At 34.1% G+C, this 6478-nt stretch overlaps 1 pseudogene; it reads right to left on the reverse strand.

Annotated features, from left to right (window-relative positions):
• Positions 1-3372: 3372 nt before the first annotated feature.
• Positions 3373-5132, reverse strand: LOC149161283 (ferritin-3, chloroplastic-like; annotated as a pseudogene).
• Positions 5133-6478: the final 1346 nt, after the last annotated feature.

Consider the following 6478-nt stretch of genomic DNA (forward strand, 5'->3'; position numbering starts at 1 on the left):
CCTAGATCATTTTAGCACCATATCTCAAGTAGTCATAGGGACAGAAAGTAGTCATACAAACAACATCAATCCAACAAGAAACATGGATTTACAAATGCAAAAGGAAGATTAATGAAGAACCTGGGCAGATCCATTCATTGGTGACTGTGAAGCAACATATTGAAGAATATCAATGAATCTGGATTGCATATAAATTGTAGACTTCTTCCAATAAAGAACGATCATGTCTCCTTCCCTTATCTTTAATTCAAGTAAATTCCTGTCAATATATGTCTCATGTTATGCTACAAAAGGTTTAATGAAAGGTTCATCCCTGGAAGATAGTGGTGAGTAACAAATGTTGTGCAATCTTGTTCATGAAAATCTATGAGGGAACAAAGCAGTGCAAGAAAATTCCTTGAAACCTTTTATAAACAACTAAAAAGAAATCATAAATGGCTTGGAAAAAGCTAACAAGGTAGAATTATTGACAACAACCTTTGTGTCTCAGCTTGAGCTTGTTGCAGTTCACCATTCATAGTCTCAGTAGACTGAAGTTCAGCTTCCATCTTTGTTTTTTTGTCAATCAAGCCTCTAAGTTGTTGCTCCTTGTCGCCCTGAATAGCTGCCATCTAAGCATTCATTCTCTGTTAATTTTTGTGTCTTCTCTGTTAATTTTTGTGCCTTCCACGACAAAGACAACTGCACCAGATTGGGAGTATAGGGATGTAGTTGGTACGGTTGAGAAGAGTTGTTTCTACTCCTTGTGAGTGAGTAATCCATGGAACGGAATGAATACCCTTACTAAATATAGATAGATCTTCGATGACTGACTATAGCTCCTCGATGGGAAGAATTCTATTAGCACCAATAATGTTGAACGCACCATGAACCTTTACCTGTTTGCATTTACATTTACAGCTTGGATAATTCTATGGATCCTGGGATTACAAGGTACCTACTCCACACCCTGTTCGACATTCAGTGCCCCCTTCACCGATCTCTGGCTCAAGAAAGGTGCAAGGAAGTCCTTTCCATCAAGAGAACAGTGGTAAGGAACACTTCTTCTCACATCCAAAGGAGTTGCAATACCACTCGCATTATAAATCTAGTCCTTTCCTAGCCTTGTAGGCCTCAAACCACTCTTGTTTATGCATGAATTACATATTTTGTACAATATGTATGTGCTTGTGAGAAGCTACCCTCAATCAAAGAAAAACGAAAGGGATTTCTAAAGGCTGTATATCAAAGTTGAGTTTCAAGTGCGAATGGCAACCAGAGGCTAGAGAACAACAAAAGGGATTTTGAAGGCCCAGTTATATCAAGGGTCGGTGAAACTAGCTTGGCAAAATGATTCATGCATGCAGCCTGAGACAAACAGTAGATTAGAAAAGTTCAAGATTGAACTTCAACCTACGTTGGAGACTTATACGGAAGAAATTGCATTTGAAGAGGCCATTGTTGCAAGTGTGAATGGCAACCAGAACCTTGAGAAGAATAGAAGGAATTCGAAAGGGTCATTTATATCCAAGGTAAGCAAAAGTAGCTTTTTTTGCGTCCATTGACACACTAATGATTGAATTTTAGAGTTTATATTTTTTTGTGATTTGATTCATTTTTACTATCCAATACAAATGAGGATGAAATGTAGAACGAAAATCTAAAAATGGGGTTTTACCTTGTAGAAAAGGACACTTAACAAAGGGATGTTGGTCGTTTGTTGTTTCACAATGGGATTTAGATTTTAACATTGACTACTTCCAAAAATTTTATGGTGAATTATTTAAAGCGAGAGAAAACATGAAGCTTGACATTTTTCACCCGCTGGTTTTTATAAATGATCCCGGGAGAAAAGGGGATCAGAGAATTCTGAGTGAGATGAGATGGCTATCCAAGATATTGGATATTCACACACAATACCACTTTTGGAATCTATGGGCAGCATCGGTACTGGACTTTGAAACCACCAATGGTTTTTCGGCAGGATCGTTAGAACCTGGAAATTTCTATTCTTAGCTGGATATTGAAACGCTCTGTGGACTTCCAATGCAATCATCTAAGCTTTAACTGAATATTTGGCAAAGTTTGTAGTTTAGCAGCTTCGCTAAATTTGGAGATTTCTAAATGTGTCCACGCTCGCGCTTAGTTGGATTTTAATTTATTTTTTGTTGTGATAACATTTCTCCTAGATATTGTTTTGATTTGTTGTGGTTATCAATATAACGTCAAACATTTTCGGACTCTGTATGACTTTTAATATAAGGGGGGGAATTTTCCAGACTGAAATCCATTTACACTTTCAAAAATATATTTAAAAACAAAACTTATAATGAAAAATAGGCTAATCCACATGAAGATGATCCCTAAAAGTACCAACGCATCCAACTAACATGATATCCTAAGAAAAAACATTTTGAAATAGATGACCTTGATACACATCATTTAGAAGCAATTTTCCAGACTAAAATCCATTTACACTTTCAAAAATATATTTAAAAACAAAATTGATGATGAAAAAAATAGGCTAATCCACATGAAGATGCTCCCTAAAAGTCCCAATGCATCCAACTAACATGATATCCCAAGAATAAATATTTCGAAATAGATGACCCATACACATCATTTAGAAGCATTCTAATCTTATTGTACTTCGATTTATGTTTTTAATTATAGGAGTTTGAAGGTGCTAGCACTGTGGAATGACATTAAGCAATTGCATCCGACAAACCAAGTCAAACACCATTGAAATTGAAACAGATGCAAACTCCCAAAAAATACATGCAGCCAGGTGCTTACACTATGAAATGACATAGAATAATCGTATCTAACAAACCAACCGAGACACCTTGAAATTGAATCAGAGGAAAACTCCCTAAAATTGGTGACAGCCAAGTACTAACACCATGAAATGAGATAGAACAATCGCGTCCAACCAACCAACTCAGCACGCACCTTGAAATGGGTGCAACTTCTCTAAGATTACTAGCCTCATATTAGGGATAAGAAGTAGAACACCAACATCAATCATAACACAGAATCTTAGGGCCAGCCAACATCAATCATAACAAAGAATCTTAGGGCTCCTTAATAATATAGATCAGAAATAAAGCCCAACATCAATCATATCAGACAAATTCTTTCTGTATTGAAAAACCCAAATGGATGCAACTATATCCCCAAGCATTCTAGCGAGGGCTAATTGAGAAATAGTTTGATGATGTGTCCATTGGCATTGCGACAAAAATAAAAATCATAACATTGAAATTCATATTAAGATAGATATATACATATATCTATATATATTGCGATCATTTACTACCTAAAATTTATCTCAAAGGACTCGAGGTTATTCAAGTTATCAAGATAGGGTTCAAAATCTAATTCTCAGTCAGGTCAGGTAGCAGCAAGAGCTCCTGCGTCAGCCACATTATCTCTGTTGAGGAGCATCTGATCAAAATTCCATACAAGTGCAAAGAAAGAAAGGACAGAATCAAATGAATTACAAGTCCAGCTTTTAGTAATGAGCCATGATCAAATCACTAATCCTGCATATAATTTCTTCACTTTCATTGTCAGTATGAAAAAAAAATGCCTCTTCTCAAATATTATTAAAATTAACATATCATCATCATACCGTGGACTTTCCCTATCCTTCTCAACTAAGACACATATTCTAATACTTTCTTGATAGCTTCAACCTACAAAATTGTAGAGGAAAACATAAAATTAGCCTCTTATTAGATCATTATTTATACTTCTCTCCTACTTGTAAAGGGAGGAATTGTAGAGCATGTGACCTACTCAATGAGAAAATTGCCCTCGGTGAAATCCATCTTCTGACCATCGTTAGCCTCTTGGGCTACCTGCTCCCATCAAATGCATGACCTCTCAAAATTATTTCTTAATGCAACATAATTTTAAATATTTAAAAGTAACATGATATATCGAATCAACCAATAAAGAATTCAGTCGATACTTATAGCATGCAAGTTCAAAAGCTTTTGGTTTGTCAGGTTCCCCAAAGACAAGGCTAGCTCCATGGCTATAACCAGTATATTGAGAACCGACCAAAAAAAACATCAGGCTACATTCTACCAAAAAATGACATGACACATGAACGAAAATATACAAGTCCATGGATTGGACTCACCATAAAGGGCATCACCCTTCTCAGCATTGTCAAACTCCATGACAGCAGGCAATAAAATGGACCGTAGTTTAACTTTCCCACCTCTGATGTTCTACTCAAAGAAAGCACTAATACAGGGTAGAGTTTAAAATAACAGTTATAACCAGTGTGACTAATGTTTAAGGCTTGAAACAACAGATTGAATTAAAACTCTCAAGTCTTAGAAACCTGATATTTCATGAGCTTTTCTGCATGATCCCGCTCTTCATCACTAGCATCCTTAAAGTACCTGTCAGATTAGAGAAAATATGCTACTTATTTCCTCTTACATAGATATATAAAAAGCATACATATACACATACACACCAATATATGAAGAAAACCTCAGGGTACTCACTTAGCAAAGCCTAGCAGAGCCACGTTGTCTCTATCAAAGTATCCAAAGAGAGCATGATAGACATATGAAACATTGTACTCCACACTGCCAAAAACAAGTTTGACATGACTTCAGAGTATGCAGAAGTTAATGCATCCATAAAGAACTAACAAGAGCATGATTTACATAAATCCCATGCTGATATAATAGAAATTTAATGCATTCTTGGTATTGAGAGTGATGTTTTCACGATGAAGAGCAAGCCATGTGTAGATCTTGAGTTCATCTTTAAACCACAAAATTTCACAGACGAAATCACTAAACAAATCTAACTTATTTTGTACAATATGTATGTGCAAGTTGGAATCTCCAAAGTTTGGCATTGCAAATAACTTTTCCATCAGTCTTGACCTGCATACTAAGTATTTCTGGTGTCCTCAATGACATATTCTAACCATTCACTAGCTCGTGTGACGCAGTTCTAACCCTTTCACCACCAATTCTCAGTGTACTTGTCCACGAATGTGCCCTAGGGTTCGATCGTGTGACCTTATGACGAGATCTTTCACAAATGTATGGAGTCTGGGCGTTTCCCACAATCACCTCGAGGTTAGATTCCCCAGGATCTTGAGACTCAAGGGAAAGCATCGCAAACCTAATGAGTTGGCTTACCGTGTAGTTCAGTGGAAACTTAAAGAGTCTGCAGACAGTGAGTTCAGTGGGTGGGATGCAATGGTCCAACTGAAAAATTAATGAGCAAGTTACTTGAGGAGAGTAAATCAAGGATTGATTGAGTTGGTTGAGCATAGTAAATCAGTTCACTTGGTGGTATCAGTGGAAGGGAACACTTCAATCGTCTAACACTTGATCTAATGGTGCATAGTGAAGACAGCTAAGCCCAGAGGGAAGTTCATTTCAAATGGAACGCCTTACAGCATAATAATTTAGTAAATTAAAATATTTACACTTCACTGAGGGGTATTGCATTTATTTATTATTTTACTCAAATAATTTTAAATTAAAATATATTTATAAATTTAAAGAAAAGTTAATTTGAAAAAATAAAACTAAAACTAAATTTAATTTAACTTCTCCTCGTGTGAATTTAGTTTCATAAAATTTAAATCTCAAAATTCTATAAAATTTAAATTTTATTGGAACTAAATCTCAGATTTCAAGTAAATTTAAACAATGGAAAAATCTATAAAAAAATAAATTTAGTTCAAGAAAAATGAAAATGTTACTGGAGATGATTTTGAAATAGAATTTTGTCATTATTCTAATTTTTATTTATCATTCCTTTTGACTGTATAGTGTTATTTTCAAAGTATTCATGCACACTCATCGAAGGACTTATATTTTTTAAATTTTATTTTGCATGATATATACATTATATGCAAAAATATACAACTACTTTTCAATTTTTCTTCAAAAATATTTGCATAACATACAAACAAATATGAAGTAAACTACATGCTTCATCTTACACATTAAAAAGTTAAATTATATGGAATTTTATGCCTTTAAATAGGCTATAATAGAGAAAAATATGATGAGAAGAAACATGGGTTAAGAATACTATGGGAAAAACCATGGCTTGTGAAAACCATGAATGCTAAATTTATTAATTTACCTCAGCCTTATTTTAAAGATTAATTTCATTTTTAATTTAATTTAATTTAATTTTTAATTTAATTTTTATTTTAATATTTATGCAATTTTACCTAGTCAAAATGTTTAACGGAATAGGACAGGACATTACAACATCTCTTCCATATTGAGCTAGAGAGCGTCTCGCAGGACAATCATTTTTTATTATCAAAATTTACCCATAAATTTAAAATTTAGTTTATTTTAAACTTGACTTTTAAAACTATGTCAGTGATAGAAATTATGGGTAACTTACATGTCATCATTAAAATATTTAATTAAATTTATAGTTTTTAAGATATTTATGTACATGTTATGATCACAATATTTTGTTAAATTTATAG

This window comes from Pinus tabuliformis, chromosome 5_2 (genome assembly GCF_031772625.1).
Source record: "Pinus tabuliformis cultivar Carrire ecotype Pingquan chromosome 5_2, CPIR1, whole genome shotgun sequence".
Classification (NCBI taxonomy): Eukaryota; Viridiplantae; Streptophyta; class Pinopsida; order Pinales; family Pinaceae; genus Pinus; species Pinus tabuliformis.